We start from the raw sequence: 21,241 nt of genomic DNA, 5'->3' as shown, positions 1-21,241 counted from the left end.
GGTCGGGTCGCGGGGACAGCAGCCTGAGCAGAGAAACCCAGACGTCCCTGTCCCCGCGGCCACTTCCTCCAGCAACAGGATTATAGCATATTATCTTGAGTTCTCTCTACAGAAAATCTCTGATTATAGTATCTTACGTGGGCAGTCTACACTTGTGAATCAGATGACCTAACTGTACTGACTAAATAACACAATGGCAGCATTCGCCACGATGTTTAGTTAGTGGGTGTGTACAGGTGGGGATTTTTACGACAGTGTAGAATTTCAGTTTGACCAATAGAGATTGCTATACTGCCGCTAAACTACCTTGTATCCCTTTAAGGAGGATCCTGAATGAACATTAAACATGACACGAGCTGAAATCTGTAACTATTTGAGCTAACACCTCTCTGCTACCTCAGCGCTAGGACTGACCATGCCGTAAAGTGATGCCACATGCGTGACGTCACTCGTAATGCAATACTGGCAATAAATGTGTATTTTAAAAAAATCTAGTGAGTCTAAAAAATCAAACCAAGTGCCGTTTGAAAGGATAATTTATCCTGCCTTTGGGAAAATTAAAATGAAAAAATATAAAAAATTCTATCCAAAGCAATGGCTGCATCTAAGGTGGATCTCATAGTACCACATTCATTCTGACTGCTCTGCACTGTGTCTGCACTGCTTCGTTGGCGCCGCCCTAGAGTGCAGTACCCCCCGGAAAAAGCCGCCAGCTTTCTTTTTTTTTTTTTTTTTTTTGCCGCCAGCTTTCTCTCTCCTGGTATCAGGTCCTTGTAGCGACCCGACGTGAGTACTTACCCGATGTGAGTACTCCGGATATCCGGCCGCGTATTCCGGATATCCGTCCGCGTATTCCGGATATCCGGCCACGTATTTGGCGCGTATTTACGACAGTTTTACCTCAGCTACTTAATTTGAGTAGCACAGACCTAGTTGAGTAGGAGGAGAGAATCTGTGGTCAGACTCCTGACAGGTCTGACTCCTGACAGAAGATGGAAGGCTCTCAGTTTTATGAGAATGTAAAAACTTTTTTAGAGACGGGGCAAGTTTTGCCCCTCTGGGGGAAGGAGGAAAGATGGAAGGTTCGCCGCGCATCGAAAAGCTTTGTACTGAAAGGTAAGCCCAATTTCATCACATTCCCGACTTGACATTTTTTTCAATCTTACTCGAGATATAAATAATAAACTTAATTTATGTCAGCAATTATAGGCCTACCTATCCGCTTGTTCGGAAGCGGAGGCGCATTTATTACTGTCATTAATCATGCAGGGTGGCCGCGGGTCCTTAAAAAGTCTTAAAAAGTCGTAAATCAATTTTCCTGAAAATAAGACCTTAAAAAGTATTAAATTGTCTTAAATTCACATTGCATGGGTCTTAAATATTTGTGTATTTTTCTTTTTGCTCTAAAGGAACAGTATTTTTTTTTTATATATATTTACTTGATTTTATAAGCATTTGTTCATGGGACTTAAATGTTCTGAAAATATTGTAATAAATTTAATTTAGGACAGTGATGACACTTTTGCGATCTTTTCGCATGACACACATTTAGCCGATGTTCTTAAACTCAATTGTCATTTTACCATACTGTCAGTGTGTCAACTTGGAAATACTTGGTATTTCCATCGTATGTTTGGTCTTAAATTTCATTTAGAAGTGGTATTAAAAGGTCTTAAAAAGTCTTAAATTTAACTTGTTTATACCTGTATACACCCTGTCATGTTATTACATTTTGTTGTTTTACTCTGTTTTGTCAGAATGTCAATGTTTGTCAGAACTGTCGCTTGATGCTGACTAGCACTTGGCAGCGAGCCAAGGAGATGATTCGCGATCAGGACTTAACCTCACGTAGCCTTATCAAAAAGTCTAAATTCGTTAGGCCTATAATTTTTCTTGTTTTAATAGATCGTCGCATATTTTATGTCGGACCAAAGCGGCAGTACATGCGGCTGGTGGTGACCAGTGACGCGGAAAAAACTGCCGTCCTTAACGAGTGCCACAATCTCCCTGGGTCTGGCAACCACAGAGGTGTAAGGGGTACTAGAAATAAAACTATTGCTGGCTATTTCTGGGACGGCCAGGCAAAGGACGTCGAGAACTGGGTAAGTAAGAAGCCTACTTTTATTCAGAATTTTATTCATATCATCTTGTATGCCTAGTTCCTCATTGTGTCTGATTTTGTCGTCACACGCAGTAAAAATGTGAGTGGAAAGAAGTCTCGTATGTGTTGTTATTATTTGTCTAAGGTGAGATGCTGCCACAAGTGTCAGCTCAATGACCCCATCCAAACGGATGCCCCAGCCCTGCATCCCATAAAGGTAGCGAGTTTTTATTCAATTCAAGCAGGCGGTTTGCATTCTTTCAAGAAAAAACATACACAATGTGTGTTACTTTTATGTATCCATCTGCAAAATGTAGGTGACATAAATATGAGGCATTTTTGTCAGGTTACAGATCCCTGGACCGTCATCGGGCTGGACCTTGTTGGTCCACTGAAGGAAACGGAAAGAGGACATAAGTACATTATGTCCATGACCGACCTGTACAGTAAGTGGGTTGCTGCCGCCCCTCTTCCTTCGAAGACAGCAGTGGAGGTATGCCGAGCACTTGTAAAAATCATGTACACGTTCGGTATGGTCCAAAGAATAATAACTGACCAAGGGAAGGAGTTTGTAAACGAGGTGAGAAGCTTTTTACATCAGTAACAGTGTTGGTGTCTGCATCAGTAGAACTGCCTTCAATCCAGTTCAGTTGTTGTCATTCTGGCCCATTTACAAACTTGTGGCTCATCATACTTCTCCATGAATGAAATCATTCATGGAACCATAATCTTTTTTACATAATTTGTCCACAGTTAAATGAGAGAATTTTTGACATGCTCCACATTAAGCATTCGGTCTCCAGTGCCTATCACCCCCAGACGAATGGCCAGGTAATAAAAAATATAATGTTTTTTTTTTTTTTTTTGTACATACCGTGCATGGAATTTATGCTTTAAAAAAATAATTTATTGCATTTTAATTTGTACTTTTTATTAATGTGAAGGATGAGCGGACTAACCAAAACATCAAGCGTGCCTTAAGGAAATATGTGAACGATGCTCATGATGACTGGGATCTGCACCTCGATGCTGTCATCTATGGCATCAACACATCTTCACAGGTGGCTATTCGTTCTAGCTTTTTTCTGTTTCCTGTTGTCTATTTATAATCCTAATGTAAATGTGCTATGTGTGTAGGCATCCACAAGGCATACACCTTTCTATCTGATGTTCCACCGCCATCCAGTGTTGCCCGAGGTGCATAACGCCTGTCCCCTGACAGACTTTGAATTGGGCAATCCAGAGGAGGACATTGACAGTGCGGTCAATAAAATGAAAGCGGTGAACGAGAAGGTCAGTTCTAAAAGACAATAGGTGATGATCAGAATAGGTGTGTTTTAGCCAGGCCTACAATGACTATTGTATTATGTCTACTACTGTATTTTAGGTTTTGCAAAACATTGAAAGGGCACAGCAACGCCAAATGAAGGGATTTGCCACCCGCAAGGGCAAAAAATTGCCAGTCCGTCCAATTGGTGTTGGTGATCAGGTGCTGGTGTCGCAGAACCCGAGGAACAAGACCCTCACAGAAGGCCTGTCTGCCCGCCACAGAGGGCCATATACAGTTGTAGGCCTGTCGGGAAAAGGTGTTGCCACAATCACTACAGAGAAGGGGACACGGCAAAAGCACAATATCTCTCGTCTCAAGCCATATCATCGAGTGGAGAGTAAGAGTTATCTTATCTTTTGAAGCTTAATTTGTGGAGGTGATCTGTATGACATTAAAGTTAATTTCTCTTTTATTAATGTTTTCGTGGTATGTTAGCAGGCCACGATTGTCAGAGGCTGTCAGTCTATCATGACCACCATGGTTACAATTCCTGTTCCCTGAAGCAAGACCATGGATACGCCTGGTTGGGTGACAAATGGGCCAAAGACGCAGGTCCTTTTCAGGATGCCCTGGCAAGTGACTTCTGAAAAGATTATTTATTATTATTTAATTATTAATATGTTTTTTTTGTCACTGACCCATAGTACTGGCATGCTGTGTGTTAATTATGGCTTACTCCTGCCATAACTGTGAGTATGACATGCATTGTAGCTGAAATATGTCCTGGACACCATCCGCCCAGCTAATGAACTCCTCGTCAAAGATGGAGAGGTCTGCCTTCTCCGTGAGGATTTCTGGAGTTTGGGTCTCAACAGGTGCATGGATTCGACCGTGAGTATGACCTTTCGATCATTTAGGTAGCCTATATTATGACCAGACCGCAAGGATGACGATTTTGTTTTCTTTTTAGATTGGAAATGCCTGTCTGAAGTTGGTGCGCGAGGCTGCTCTAACGCATGTAAATCTGGTTTTGATTAATTTATTTACCTTTCTAAATCTTTAGTGTATGTGTTATGAAGGTGTATTTTGTTAAAAGTGGTTATCAGTATGTCTCTGAGTAGGGAAAAGATGTCCATATTGTGGACATGTTCGTTGTCCCTACATGGAAAGCGGATGCGGACCCCCTGTCTAACCTGCCGGTAAGTGTCTTTGCAGCAGTATGTGTATGTTTATATATATATATATATATATATATATATACACTTCCTCTGGAATTCTGACAATGTTTATGCACCTATCCATATCAATGCCCCATAGGACAGTAAGTGTGTATTTCTGTCTGTGAAATTAATCCCGAAAAACAGGACAACGTGCGTTCAAGGGATGCCATACTTTTTCCTGCTTGGAGCAGGCAACCAGGCCGAGGGGATCACTACTTGTTATGTGTTGAGTGAACATTTGAGTCTTTCAGACCCATTTCTGCCCTATTTAACAATTTACAAATTAACCATGTTGATGGGTCACACAAAATGTATATCTACAGGTGTTAAAAGTTCAAGACAGGCAGATGATCTTCTTGGACTCTCTTCTTCCTGAAGGTTTTGGAGATGAGGCATACAGAGCAATATTTAGGTTTATACATGGGCCTAGTTCCACTGATCTTTTCAAAGGTTTTCAAGCCTTGTTCTATGGGCAGTCATTGGTAAGCGGTTAAGTTGTCAGACATGTAGCCCAAAGGTTGCTGGTTCGACTGCTGACGCGAGAGTTGGTGGGGTCCTGTCCCACTGCACTGCTCCCTAGGGCTGCCCCCATGCACGGGTGGGTGAGGTAATTTTGTGTGAAGGGAGCACTGTGTGCTGTGCAATGTTGTGTCACAATGACAATAGGAGTTTCACAGGTGGGCTTTCACTTTGGGTTCTTTCACTTTTATGGCTTCAGGTTTTCGAGCCTTGTTCTGTGGTTTCATATCGCTATAGGAACACATTTGCATTTTCAATCACTGGTTTGTTCTCAACTGGTTTTATTTATTGTACTTTAGGAACATTGCACAGTCCATTCAGCCAGGACAATGGACTGAGAAGACTGGCTGTGACTTCGACGTAAATATTTAAAATCAAGCTTTTATAGGTGTTGTTGACATGTGTTGTTATGTGTTTCCATCATGTCGATTGTACTGTAGTTACACCACCATCATATTCACAGTCTGATACTTTGTTATTCAGGGTTTCCCACAACAAACCAGCGGGGTTAACTGTGGAGTCTTCATGCTCATGGTAAAGTACAAGTTTTAGCTGGTTCTGATACACTTCAGATGCGTCTTAATATGTATGCTGCCTAATATACATGCAGCCGCGGAAAAAATTAAGAGACCACTTTGATCCTTTCGAAGTGGTCTCTTAATATTTCCACTTAATATTTTCCCCTTTGTTTTGTAGTATGCGCTCAGCTTTTGCATCAGCTCTCCATTAAACTTCTCAGAGGTAAGTTGTATATTCATCATTGGCTGACATAATTAACATTGTCCATAGGTCTAGTCTTCACAGATACAAATGTTCACAGTGGTTTCACACAATTGGTTTTATGTAGGAGGACATGCCATCAATCCGCAAATGGTGGTGTTTGGAGGTCATGGAGCGGTTCTCCATTGAAGGGTAGGACCATTTAAAAGTGGATAGACATTTTTAAACTTCTTGTTGATTTCACATCACTACATGTAGTATTCATTGATTTTCTCTGCAGACACGGGCAACGCTTTGCATTCTGGACGCAGGAGGCTAAAGATCTGCTCTGCGGGAAGCTGGAGCCTCTTTATAGGCTTCCTCGTCGGAAAGTCAAGGTATGGCCAAACCAGAGGTGTGAAAAGTAAATTCATGGTTTAAGTACAACACTTGCACATGAAATTTCATAGCTGTTACTGTAACACACTAAAAACCTTACAAGAACCCACCACAAACTTGATCCAACCAGTCAGCTGATTGTAAGACAAATACACAGGTGTACTGGTTACCCGGATAAGTTACCTCTGTTGGAAGGAAAGACTAAAGTGTGTGTGCGCACACCTGACCCTTTACTGTCCATTTGTGTGTATGTTTTCCTCTCGGACCGGTGATCCCTCATTCAACCTGGTGACTGAAAAGGACCCTGTGGAGGACCTGGTTGTGGATCCTGTGGAGGACCACGTGAGGGAGGCCGAGAACATGCCAATGGTAAGCAAATTGGCATGAAACTACAATAGTCCACAATGTATCAATGTGAAGCTATAGTTCCCCTGCGCCCTGCCCCGTTGTGTACAAAGTGTTTTTAGGGGTCAGGGGTCTGTTTTATTTGCTGTGCTTTTATGGTTATGGTATGCTTTTAATATGGTTGCATGATACCTCTACATTGCGAACTTTGTGCTGTAAACATCTGTGTGCTGTGATTACTGTGTAGAGGTGTGCAATTATTTATTTCCTTTGTTTGCAGTTTGTTTATTTTCTTGTTTGTGTTGGTTTTCTTTGTTTGCTGTGCCTTGATTGCTGTGCTATTTTTTTTCCTTAGTTTGGAGTTTGTTTATTTTCTTATTTGTTTTAGTTTTCTTCGTTTGCTGTGCAGGAAGTTCGCAATGTAGTTGTTTCGTTTTTCCAATTACTGTCCACCTCTTAGTGTTCATAATCTCCTGTTCTGGCAGGCCTACATTGGCTGCCTGTCTCCTATAGAATTGACTTTAAGATTCTGCTAACAGTGTTTAAAGCATTACACGGTCTTGCTCCCTGTTACATCTCTGACGTGCTCTCTTTTTATGCCCCTGCCCGAGCTCTCAGATCCACTGATGCTTAGCGACTAGGGATTCCCAACCCCCCACCAAAGAAGATTGGTGAAGCCGCCTTCGAAATCTACGCGCCCAAGAGATGGAACGCCCTTCCTCTTCACATCAGAGATTCTACCTCCATCGACTCTTTCAAGAAGCAGCTGAAGACCCACCTCTTCACCCTTGCCTATTCTTAGTCGCCCAGGCCAGACAACGTCACCCTGCGTCACCCTGCTGCACCCCCCCCTACCTCCCTCTTCCTTTAACCTGTTCGTAACCAGCCCTGGCAGGGGGCTCCCCTTGGTGGCCGTCGGTCTCTGCCTGAGGTTTCTTCCTGACTTCATGGGTTTTTTTTTTTCCTCAGACTATACTGAGTTTTTATCCCAAGAAAAATATCAAATCAAGTAAAAAGGGAGTTTTTCCTCACCCCTGTTGCCACCAGGGGCTGCATCTGAACACCCTGTTCCTTATGACTATATACCACTTGTTTTTGGTCTAGGCCTTCTGACTCTTGTGGATTTTATTTTATACCTTGTCTGAATCTAATTGCCAGTGTTTTTCCGGTTTGCATATAATATACTTCTGGCACAATTGACAGAGTAAGGTTGAACCTAGTGACTGTCTCAATGTATACCTCTACATTGTGAACACAGTAAGATCATGTACTAACTTCTGTGTTGGTTTTCTTTGTTTGCTGTGTTTCAAGTTCGCAATGTGTACTATACATGTTCATATCAGAGTAGCACTGTGCTTTTATTACTCGCCTGCCCTCTCTGCAACTCTGCACATTTAGAATGTTTTATACAAGAAGAAGAAAATAAAGGAAAGTATATGTTTTGCAACAACTGTGTCCTCAAGTTCTTTCAAACCTGCAGGGGAAATTGTTTGTGTACAGCAGCCCCAGTGACGCCTCACCCTTAATGAGACTGGCGTAGTCAAAGTTTTGACCTGTGTAACATCCCCTGGTCACACATGCACCAGGTTTTCATAAGTTAGACACTTGTTGATACTTAACGGTTAGTGGAATTTCAAATCGCGTTAATTTTATTTTTTTTGTAGCATACAGAAGTAAAGACAGATTGCCCCCAAAAATGTCAGGTGGCACAACAACAGAAAATTGTCTTTGGTGTGGCTCCGGTCTTTCTCACAGACATTAGACGGTGCCCAGGTACCTAAAAACTTCCACGTGCTCCACTGTCTGCCCTTGGATGGAGTGGCTGGAACAGAGAGTAAGTGTGTGTGTGTGTGTATATATATATATTTTTTTATTATTATATATATTTTTGTCATTCACCAATGTATGCAAAAGTAATCATATAAAACCAGTTAGTATATATTTTGCAAAATTAATCGTATAAAACCAGTTAGTCTACTGTTTATGTCCCCTTAATTTTGAAATGAAATTCTTTTTTTTTTTTTTTTTTACTACTATATTTCAATATTGACTATGCGCATTCAGCTCTTGGTTGGTCTTGTGCTTGACTCCCAACATAGATTAGTGTAATCCTAAAGTTTTAAAACAATGGTGTTTATAAGACTTTCAGTCCAGTCTGCTTGACAGCGCGTGTGTAGTGGTAAATGGTAGACAATAGCACCAAACGGCGTCGTACTAATCTTATATTGTTATTGTTTCGTGTCAACCGTGAGATTACTTCTGCTCATGCGCGACTCACAGCGCGACTCACATCGGGTAGCAGTGGTACCGCAAAGCATTCGTGATGTTTGAAACGCACGTAAATACTCGCCCGGATATCCGGAGTACTCACATCCGGTAAGCACTCACGTCGGGTCGCTACAGTCCTCATGGCAACGCCACGCTTGCTGAAAACGATGCAGTACACACGCCACACCTCTAGGTGCGCTGTAAGCCACCCCCACCGGTTACACCAGAACAATAGAAGAAGCAATGCACATGCGTGTACGCCCCTACTTCTACCAGCGCGAAGCTCACGTGAAGCTCAAACGACAACAACAACAAGAAGGAAGATGTCCTCATCTGCAAGAAGAAACGACTCTCTCGTCTGGACCGACGATGAGGTGGAGTTACTCCTGCGGGTAACCTTGGAGTACAAGACGACAAGATACGAGGAGAATGTAGACTGGGATACTTGTCAAAACAAGTACCAGGATATTGCTGTAGCTTTCCGGCAGCAATACACCACTGGGGACGCGGCGGCTGCAGGGAAGGACTTTCCCCATGAGCCCAGCACCATTACCAAAACGCAGATCACCACAAAGCTGAAGGCGGTGAGGAACAAGTACCGCCATGCCGTCGACAGCGGACGCCTGAGTAGCCACGGAGTCCTCATCTTTTACGAGCTCTGCCACGAGATCTGGGATGGATCGCCGGTAGCGACCCCCGTTCCATCCGGCTTCGAGAGCGGCGATCTGGTGGAAGAGACCGAAGAGACCACCGAAGACTCAGACGCAGAAATCGTGCATAGGAGAAATTTGCTTCAGGTAAGGTTTCATGGTTCCATAGACCATTGTATCATGCTTTAAAGTGAGCTACCGCTTACATTACATTGCATTTGGCAGACGCGTTTTAACCAAAGCGACTTACAATCGAGGACATAATCATAGCCAACATCACTAGTAGAAACATAGTGCACAGGAAATATTTATAATTAGCTACCTATGGCTAAATGTAAGTGTGTGCTATGTTAAATATATTATGCAATAATGTGCATGATGGGTGGTGATGCATTCTAAAATGTATTTGCTTTGTTTTTAAAGCTGCAGTCGGCAAGTTTTCAAAATTGCGAGTCTAAAGTCGGAAAATTCGAACTGACACAACTTTCAGGTCCCTCCCCCAACCTCTAACAAGCTCCGAATCGCCCCCCAAACCCCTCCCCCTCTGTGGACGATGTTGTGCACGTGAGTTCACACCAGTGTGAGCGCACACAAGCTGGGGCAGACTCACGCTCAGCAGCGTGTGCACAAGCTGTGATTGACAGGTAGGATTCCTCCACCCTAACTTGATTGGTTAAAAACAGCAGGGAGCGCTCGATTTTTGCAAGCATGATTACAGGCTTCAGAGGGAGCTACAGATTTAGTTATTTTTCCTAAACAGCCTATTTAATATTCTACTTCCAGAATCCCATGACAGTTCAAGCTAATATGACTAAAAAAAAGTTGCAGACTGCCGCTTTAAGGACAAACTTAACAACCACAGGACCAGCCGACTGAAGAGGAAGACTCCAGCAGAAGCAATAGCAGAGGAGGACATCAAAATCATGAGGCGAATGCTCGAGCTGATGGAGAGCTCTGAGATGCATGTCCGTGAGACCGAGGAGCGGCTGAACGCCAACATTGACAGACTCTCACACACCCTCGAGGCTGGGTTTGACATGGTGAAAACCCTTCTCCAGCAACAGCAAGTCCTTGCTCCACATACATATGCACTGCTAGCACACCACGCACCGCATCTCACCACACCAGCACCCCACCTCACCACACCAGTACCCCACGCACCGCACCTCACCATTCCACGTCCAGATGCATGTACACCATCACACGCCACACCAAACTACACACCAGCACATGCCGCTACCTCCATGCCCAGCTACACACCTTCACACACCACATCTGACATCAACCCAATTGTTACCAGAATGGTGTGAATACTTTTGCACAGTTTATTGAATATTTTTTCTACTTACATTTTGTACTTTTACTCTGATATAGTGTGTGTGAATTTTTGAAGCTTTTTTGTGCAATAAATCAAAGAGCAATTGACAATGGTTGTCGGTCTGTTGATTTGTGATTGTGAGTACCAAAGCAATGGCGAACATAAGCCCACAGCAAAGGTGAAAATAAGCCCACATGAATCGCAGGTGCATCTTACAGTGGAGTGTATAGCAGGAGCGGGGTACTGTGAGACAATCTTTACATGAGCTCACTTCTCCACAAAAAAAATCCATGTGAAATTCTGTAGCCTATAGAAAACAGCACGCCTGTTTCCTATGAGCAACGGTGAAGCCATGGTGCGACTGTACAGGAATGCCCATAGACATAGAACACTAGACTGAGCATTGGCTGCTGAGACGCGAGAAAAACGGCCGCCATCTTGGAGTGGTGAACGTTGAGAGACCACACCAGAGACACTGACGGGATGCCGGGCTGGTGCGCTGCGTACTCCTGCTCAAACGAGAACGGTAGAGATGAGGAAACAAGGGATAACTTTTCACAAGTAAGATTTAACATTACCGTGCTATTGTTTGTATTTTGTAAACAGCATATTATCATATTACCAGAGAGTTGAGAAGGAGCAAAGATACTGAAATCGTTAACAGCTATCGACCGTTGTAGGTTAACAGAAGAGTATAACTATAGTAGCTAGAATTGCTTGGCGATGAAACTGATTAAAACATGACATGTATGAACAACATAAAGTTGAAACGAGTGATTGAAGATAAAAATTGTAAAAGCCAATAGGAGTAAAATTTCAGTCCACACTGAGTTGTTAGGTAGCAACTGATACCAACTGTAACTTGGTCAGCAGCTAACGTTAGCGTTAGACAATCAGATGGACAGTGGATGGTACATTATAGCTTTCCAATGCTATGTTGTGTGTTACAAAATGCGTGAAAACCCCCTTCCAACCTTACTTGACACCTGTAGTGGAGTAATATTGGGATTAGTGTTGAACTATTACATCTGAATTGACTAGCTGTCGACTGCTGTTCCTAGACCCTCAGTGTTGACCTCATAAGCACTGACTGGCCTTAATTCTGTGCAATATGAGCAGTTCAGTGTAGTAAACCCCCAACACACACACACACACACACACACACACACACACACACCCACACACACACACACACACACACACAGTCACTGAGTATGTTGAAATGGGGAGTGGGGATGCACATTAAAAATGATGAACCAGAATGTATGTAACCAGCACTGACCAAGACTACGTCTGACACTTTTGAAGGTTTCCCAAAGATGACAGCTTGAGGAAGAAGTGGGAAGTGGCTTTGAGGAGAGAAGGATTCACTGCAACGAATAATTCAATACTCTGTAGTCAACATTTCAAACAGGCTGATTTTGATCGAACGGGTCAGATTGTCCGACTACGTAATGGAGTTATTCCATCCCTTTTCAGCTTTCCAGTTCACCTCCAAAAAGTAGGTGTATCATCATAAGGTTATTGGCATTTGAATACATGTAAATATTTTATCGTCAAATATGTATATTGTTGCTGCTGTTGCATTATGTTTTATGCATAATGTTTCTTCAATTCAGCTGGTGAAGGACAGGACTACATCTACCTCCAGAAGAGCTGAAGAAAGCCTGTTCATGGCCTCTGAGGATTCTCTGGAAATGGCAACCTCAAACCAACAACCTCAGCCTAATGAGGTGAATATGTTTTAAACATCATATCATAATTAGTGCAGTACCCATACAAACAATGTTTTCCAAGAAACTTGTCATGTTGAATTGGTGATGATGTAGATTCAGGGCCATGAAGTTAGTGTAGCCTTTTTTATTAGTTAAGCGAAATAACAGGTTGGGGTTGCAGCTGATGACATTGTTAGACACACTGCATACCCGTGCCTTTTGCTGTTGTTGCGAAATTATATTTTTGTCAAAAACCCACCAAACTTTGCACTGTACTCACGCACACCAGTAGCAAGATACATGCCAAATTTGCGGTCAGTCCGAGACTTATGCATGGAATAGACAAACTGGTGGACAGAGTGACACACAGACCGATGTTGCATCAATAGATTGATAGATAGATGTTCCTGGACATATAAAAATATCATGTGTTTCGGTGCTACTCATTAAACACACTCAAAAATGACTGGCTTTGATAGCTGATGATGCCATAAACTAGTGGTGTCAAAGTGATGTTTGTGAAGTAAAACATTGCTCCAACCATGTTCATCCCTCTTTCTACTAGGAGCATGAGTATCCGTTGCCTGCTTCTCTAACCGCTTTGAAAACCAGACTCAATGAAGTCTTGGAAAGAGTGGAAATTCTTGAGCGAGAGAAGAAGAATGCCATCTCCAGAGAAAAGAGGGCAAAGATGACAGTGAAGAGTGTTTTGGGGGAATTGAGGGAAAAGAACCTCATTAATGAAGAGCTCAGTGAGAAGCTTTCATTCTACTCGGGTAAGAGAAAATGAGCACTTTGAAAATCATATACGTGTTATTGTTACTCTCTATCACTCTCTCTATTAAACTCCTTGCTTAATGTCTGAAGGGGACTAATTCATCTTTGCTCATAACATTTCAGATCTTAAGATGGACATTGTACCAAAGCAGGGCCATGAGTATACACAGGACTGCAGAGAGTTTGCACTGACGCTCCACCTTCATGGTCCAAAAGCATACAAATATCTCAGAGAGACTCGACATTTTCCCCTCCCACATCCACAAACATTGCAAAGGTAGGAAGGCGTAATGTTTTCTGATTAAATTTTTGGAAATGATTCTACAGCTTGAATTTTCATTTGTGAAGCCTTTTTAGAATGTGCAATTATTGGTTATTTGCACGATTCTGAAGTAGTTCTATTTTGTTGACCGTATTGTATCAATTGCATTATTGTTCTATAATAATAATGATAATAATCATAGCAACTAGCCATGCAGAGCTAGCAACAGTTGTCTTTGTAACTTTACAAAACCTGTTAAGAAATAGCCTCGTTCTGTAAATTTTGCTTCAGTCATAAATATAAAAATAGTGTAGCAATGGTAGAATAAGCGGGATAATGAACTTCCCAGTACAACCTTGAATGTGTGTTCATTTTTAGATGTTCAAATAGCATGTCATCCACTATCCGTTACATACTGATAAAACATGTGATCGGTTCTTATCAATATTTTTACAGATGGCTGCGCTCGGTGGATGCCAAGCCTGGACTGAACAAAATGATGCTTGATATGCTGGGGAGACGATGCCAGGGAGATCCAGATAAATATGGCATCGTTTCCCTCATGTTGGATGCCATGTCCATCAAGAAGCATGTCCAATATAATCCACATACAGAATCCATGTTTGGTTTTGTAGACCTGGGGGATGGATGTAATGAGACTGTACTAGCTACGGAGGCTCTTGTGTTCATGGTCATTGGCCTTCAAGGACATTGGAAAGCACCCATTGCATATTTCCTGACCAAGTCTCTCTCTCCAGAACCACAAGGGGTTCTTCTCAGTCAGGCTTTGGAGGAGCTGTATGCACGGGGAATTCGGGCTGTATGTATTACAATGGATGGGCATGCAACCAACTTGGCTGTGACCTGAAGGAGGATCCACGAGAGCCACTTCAAACCAGTTTCCCCCATCCGGTGACTGGTGAGAAAGTATTTGTAATGATGGATGCTTGCCACATGCTCAAGCTGACACGTAATATGTTGCAGGTAAATGAACATTGTAGACCTATTTGTACAAGTTATGTCTCTGCTGCTGAAAAGTTATGTAGATATTGTGGTCAGTCCATTTGCACAGTTATGGCTGGACGTGATGATCATTTTCCTGTTTGTACTTGTTTGAGCAGTGACTGATTCTTACTCTGCTGCCCAGTGTCCACCTGCTCCTCTGTTGTCCTCCGCTGCCCAGCAATCAATCAATCAAATCAACTCTAACCCTGTGTGTGTGTGTGTGTGTGAGTGTGTGAGTGTGTGTGTGTGTGTGTGTGTGTGTGTGTGTGTGTGTGTGTTGTTTAATAATCTTCCCAGTGTTGTAACAGCAGTTTGATATGTAACCCTTAAAAGTTTTGGTGAAAAAAAATAACTTAATTAAAAAATGTATGAAAATCTGGTGTGCTGTATTCACTATGACCTTTTTATGGAGTTGCAGTTGAATCAAACAGGCAATGCATGACCTTGCAATAGGTTTCCCACAATGTTTCCCAGGTTTTGGAAGTAGTGATGTATGGTACAATGGGTTAAAACGCAGCTTCTAAACAATTTGCAACATTTTGCTCTAAAAACAAATAATTGTGTGTCCTTTATCATAACTTCGCGCATGACAAAAAAAAAAAAACACGTGAAAATTAGTGGTATGTAGTGAGGCATTATTTCTAAAATGTTCTGACCATTAATTTCTCCTGCCAAAGCAATTACACGGAGTGGAACGCATCACCACTCCAAGATGGCGGCCCCGCGTCTCATTAGCGTGTATTGGCAGAACGTCGGTTGCTCAGTCTAGGGTTCTATGTCTATGGGAATGCCAACCATTTCAACCATTGCCATGGTAACAAACATGGCGAGAGGACGCTGGCGCATTTTGGCTGCCGCTTCTCCCTCTAAAAGCTCTCTCTTTTGCTGTTGTTTTTTGTTTTTTGATATATTTTTTTTAGTCACTACTTCCAGTAGCTACCTACTTTTTTAAATCTGCTTCTCAACCGGCTGATCAAAGCTAACTTTTACGAAATTATTACGGACTATCTACCTCCCTGGATCTCACAAAACAAACTCACACGGTGTTGCTGGGTAACTGCTTCAAAACCCCTCTCGGTGCTGAGTGCGTTAGCTCGGTCACTTACCTATGTTTAAGAACTTCTACCTCTGGATCCATCGCCGTACGGCTAAAGGTTAAAGGTAAACCCGGAGGGGCCTCCACTTGTACCGGTGCGGCTAACTGGCCCTCTCTACTGGCCGGGGCCACTGCCTTCCTTTCCGAGCTATACCTAGCCCCCGTTCAGCAGACGTCTTCCATCGCCACTCGGTTGAGAGTAGAGATCCGGGCAGATTTCCATCTGTCTCGGTGCGGTTAGCTCCTGGCTGGCTGGGACGGCTGCCTCCCTGAGCTGGCCGGCTTTGCGTTTGTCTGTGCCTGAATTCATTTCGGGCCCATGCGGGCTGGTTTCTCCATCTGCCACGCTGTGGCTGTTGGTCCTGGTCCATCATCTCTCTTTTTGCGCTTTGCAGCCGCCGCCCACCTCTAGCAGTGTTTGCCTCCTCACAGCCTCGGTCATGGAGCTCCGCTATTGAGAATGAGGAGTTGTCGTCATAGTACAGAGCCCCGCCCCTATCCGCCATGTTGGCAGAATGCTAGCGAGAAAACGCCATTCTCTCCGTTCGGATACATTGTATGTGTGTGTTTTTAAATCAGTAAGTTTAAACAGTGCGGAATTGCAAGAACATGCCTGGAAATCACTGCTGTGTGAAGAACTGTTCCAGTACCTCACATAATACGTTTGGGAAACATAGGAACAACGGAATACATTTGTTTCGGTTTCCTAAATGGATGCAGCATCAGGGAGAGCAGGCGTCTGACCTGATGAGGAGACGCCGGGTTGCCTGGCTGGCTGGACCTTACTTTCGATTGCACCCCTCCGTCGATGAGAGTGTGTTCTCTACATTTTCACTCGGGTACGTTCTCTAAAAATCTCTTTATGTTGTTGTCTCTTAAAGCTACGAAGTTACTTTATGTTGTTGCAAACCCTGAAGTGCATCTGACGTTGCTGCCTAGCTAGCTAACTAGCGAACTATTGCCTCTTCGAAAATGCTCAATTTGCAAACTGTTTCCTCTTCGAAAATTAATGTTAACTACCCCCTAATGTGGCTAATGTGTTAATGTGGACCCCTTCAGCCCTTTTGTCATACCATGAGCAGCGTTACCCTCTCGGTCTGTATCTTTATTTTGCATGTGTTCTGGGATGGGTTTGCCATTGATTGCATAGATTTTTTTCATAAACTATTTATTCTGTTGTAGGTAAGCCATCAAATGAGATGTTGGAGAACCACGCTGACTGGACAAATTCAGCTTTTTACATTCAACTGTACCTGTGCACATGCTGCTCAAATGTGAGGGTGAAAACCTAATGCCTTTAGATAAGATTGTCACTGTTTGCTGTGCCTTAACGAACATGTGCAAAAGTGTTGTTTGAGTTCATTCCTCATTGTTCATTACTTTTTAATTTGTTTGAAATAAATGTTTGAGTGCCTTGTTCATTACCTTTTAATTTGTTTGAAATAAATGCTTGAAACAACTTGATATGGCTTAACAATGTTTATTAACAGAACAGGAAAAAAGAATAATTTGCAGCCCCCACCACCCAACACAATAACCCGCTACGGTATGTGTCGTTGGGCTAAAATCAAATGACAACTAAATACCTAAACATAAGCTTTAGCATACATCAAAACATTGGAAACGTTTGTGTACATTGAACATCTCGTTAATCTAGTGTTTACAAAACAAGTCGCAGTTAATTACGTTGTCATTTTGGTCAAGAAGTGTCTAAATGCAATGCAATTACAACACACTAAAATGCATGACAAGAACCTTACCTTTGCCAGTACAACGCTGTTATCATCACCAGAGCCACCTGGAGGCTTGTAGATGGCCAAGTGCTGCACCCAGCCACAGCAGAAAGTCTCGTACGATTCCAAAGATTTGTGACTTTTAAACTCCTGCATAGTGTAGTAACTTACACCAAAGACAAGATAATTGACTATGTCCATATATGTGCACGGAGGTAACTGGTCCAGGTCTCTGTGCCATTCTGCTGCAGGGAGCTCGTAAGGATCAATATTTTGGATGCTGGACAGTTTCTCCAAATACCGCTGCTTTGCGCTTGTAATAAGCTTGTCCCTGTAAGGTCCCTTTTCTTTCGCCTTATCTCTCTCCATTGCTTTGCTTTCTTTCTTTCTTTTGTATTCGTCTCTGCCCTGCCGAAATGACAAATGCGGGAGGATATCCGTTAAGTTAATGGCGTTGCCCCTGGCAACCAATAGATTCTTCTGCCAACATGGCCGACTGGCCGACCGGAGTCACGTGACTCCTCATTCTCAATACATCCATGCAGCTCCGCCAGCTGATTTCCCAGTTGCCCCCTTCCACCGAGCTCACTGCCACACTGGAACTGCACCGACTTCTTCTCCGTCCTCGCTATATTCACCGAGGCTCCCGCCGCAAGTTTGTTTTTGGTTCCGCCACCATGGGCGGGATTCCGTCGCTATGGTCTGACAGCAGCTCACGCACCGGCTCCCGCACCGGCTCCCGCACCGGCTCCCGCACCGGCTCCCGCACCGGCTCCCGCACCGGCTCCCGCACCGGCTCCCGCACCGGCTCCCGCACTTCCTCATCGCGTCATCACAACAACACACGTCATCAGAACGGGCCAAACGCCAACACCTGTAACCTCCGCCCTATCCTTACTTCCGCCCCATCAATTCCAAAACAAAAGTACCTGAAACTCGCCCTCTTCAACTCAAGATCCCTCAACAATAAAAGTCTTATTCTCAATGAATTTATCATCGACAAACAACTCGACCTTCTCTGTCTAAATGAAACCTGGCAAACACCCTTGGATTACTTTTCACTCAACCAAACTACCCCTGCTGGATTTTCATACCTGGACAACCCACGTTCCGAGGGCAAAGAAGGGGGCATTGCTGCCATCTACCATCACGACCTCCAACCCCGCCCACTCTCCATCCCTGCCGCTAAATCTTTTGAACACCTGGCTTTCAAACTCCCTGGCCCAAAACCTCTCATAATTTCAATTATCTACCGCCCCCCCAAGCCCAATCCATTATTCCTATCAGACCTTTCTGAATTCATCACTGCACTGTCCTCCATCTCGCCATCTGTTTTACTCCCTGGTGATTTCAACCTCCACATTGACTCCCCGGACTGTAAATATGCCATGGACTTTCTGGACCTACTCAACTGCTTCAGCTTCACCCAACACATCAATTTCCCCACCCATAAAGGTGGACACATCCTAGATCTGGTTTGCTCTACCGGCCTCCACATACACAACATCTCCAGCACCGACCTCTCCATCTCCGACCACCGGGCCATCACACTCACTGCATGAAAAGAGGGATTTGTGCATGTATGTGGCCCCTTACATGTCCGCATATGTTAAGCCCCTGCATTTGCGGTGGTAAAAGTGAAAACTTGGCCCAAGTTTTCGCAAATTGACCTAGCAACTGCTCCCCCATGCCCCCCTCCCCTCCCCTACTTAGGAGAGCCTTTAATATGTAAATGCCAGTGATCAGGTCAGGAGCTGCCACAGTCATTTTCAAGTGGGGTGGGGTGAGGTGAGGTGGGGGGTGGGCAGGCCTGTTTCTACACGTTCATCACTATCACCTCCAACTCCAGCCAAGTTTGTTGCTGTGTTGTCTTGAAAAAGAAGAAGTGCACGCTGTCTGCTGGTGACAGGTGATGCATATCTGTTTTTTTTTCTCCCAAACACCTCTTTTGTAATACCGCTTTTTGTGGGCAAAATTCAAGGATTCAAGGATTCAAAGGTTTATTGTCATATGTGCAGTTAGAAACGTGTTTCCCTGAACAATGAAATTCTTTTCTTTGTTGCCCACACTGGATGTCCAAATGTATAATAATAAAGATAAGATAAAGATAAAATAAGCATGCAACAGCAATATTCTAAAAGGTTTCTTAAATAAAATAGAAATATAGAAATAAAAATATAGAAATCTGGCCTGTATACATAATGTGCAGTAGTGCGCTCAGTGTTTTATTGTGTATGGCTTAATTCGGTGTCACAATCGTCACAATATCGCCGAGGTCTTTTCTTTGTCCTTGCAGAGTCGATTTTTGTGTCAAAACAGTGCAAATTGCCAGCCGTGGTCAGACAACATTAAACAGCAAAAGGACGGGAGGTTGTCTCGCGAGTATTCCGTGTAAAGACGTATACGCATATGATTGGTGGAGCTTAACGGCTCGCATAAGCTCTCGTTCAATCACGTATGAGAAACATTGTGTCGCGCAGTGTAAACAAAAAGTTTAAGGAGCAGATCTGGCGGCAGAAAGGGAGACAGAAGGAGACTGAGGTCCCGTGCTGTGAAAACTGCCCTGGTTTGCGGAATACAATGGCTGGAAGACGACTTGCTTTCAACTCCCCAGCAACTCTCTGCGGGTCTACAGGTTTGTGTGTTTTTTTCTACTTGCACATGACCATTTGATTGTTTAATTTTAGTCTTGTTGACACTGTACAGCACTTGGGACAGTTCTCGCTGATTTTAAATATAGCGGGGTGAAGTTGGTTTTATATTCGACATTCGCCTATTTTCGGCCGGTGTAATTGTAATAGCGTCACGAAAACAGCACCAATTAGCATAAGGATGGTATTAAGTTGTACAGAAAACTAAGACTAACATACCACAGGCTTTATCAACTCACCAAAGTAAGCAAGTCTGGCGAAAGATCAGAGTAACCGCGCCGAATATACTTCGAAGTGAACTACGGCAGCCAGAGCGCTTAGGGACCATCGCAAAAGTGCAACGCCTTTTTTTTTTTTTTTTTTTTATTAACTCACTGGATATTCAACCAATGAACACCAAACCACTTCTGATGTGTTCGTGGACTCATTGTGTACTTGCCACACCCTTTATTATCAAGGAAAACCTTTTTAATATTTAAAAAATGCATAAGTAATCGCTGTATATGATTCATTCATATTTATAGCTTTTATTTTGTAATAACTCTCTTGTTTTTAAAGATATCAACGCAAAACCACTTCTAGTGTGTTCCTGAACTCATTGTGTACTCCCCACACCCTTTATTATCAAGGAAACCCTTTTATTTTTTTAAAAAAAAGGGCACAAGTAATCACTGTATATGATCCATTCATATTTAAGGCTTTTATTTTGTAATAGCTCTCTTGTTTTTAAAGATATCAAAACTAAGAGAGCTATTACAAAATTAAAGCCATAAATATGACTGAATCATATACAGTGATTACTTATGCCTTTTTTAAATATTAAAAAGGGTTTCCTTGATAATAAAGGGTGTGGGAAGTACACAATGAGTTCAGGAACACACTAGAAGTGGTTTTACGTTGATATCTTTAAAAACAAGAGAGCTATTACAAAATAAAAGCCTTAAATATGAATGGATCATATACAGTGATTACTTGTGCCTTTTTTAAAAAAATATAAAAGGGTTTCCTTGATAATAAAGGGTGTGGGGAGTACACAATGAGTTCAGGAACACACTAGAAGTGGTTTTACGTTGATATCTTTAAAAACAAGAGAGCTATTACAAAATAAAATCCTTAAATATGAATGGATCATATACAGTGATTACTTATGCCTTTTTTTAAATATTAAAAAGGTTTTCCTTGATAATAAAGGGTGTGGGAAGTACACAATGAG

At 42.8% G+C, this 21,241-nt stretch overlaps 1 pseudogene; it reads left to right on the top strand.

The window, feature by feature from the left end:
* Nucleotides 1–11,272: 11,272 nt before the first annotated feature.
* On the top strand, nucleotides 11,273–16,102 carry LOC142380535 (THAP domain-containing protein 6-like; annotated as a pseudogene).
* Nucleotides 16,103–21,241: the final 5,139 nt, after the last annotated feature.

Source organism: Odontesthes bonariensis, chromosome 5, assembly GCF_027942865.1.
Source record: "Odontesthes bonariensis isolate fOdoBon6 chromosome 5, fOdoBon6.hap1, whole genome shotgun sequence".
Taxonomy (NCBI): Eukaryota; Metazoa; Chordata; class Actinopteri; order Atheriniformes; family Atherinopsidae; genus Odontesthes; species Odontesthes bonariensis.
The sequence above is the reverse complement of the archived record's forward strand: the minus strand, read 5'-3'. Positions and strand labels throughout refer to the sequence as shown.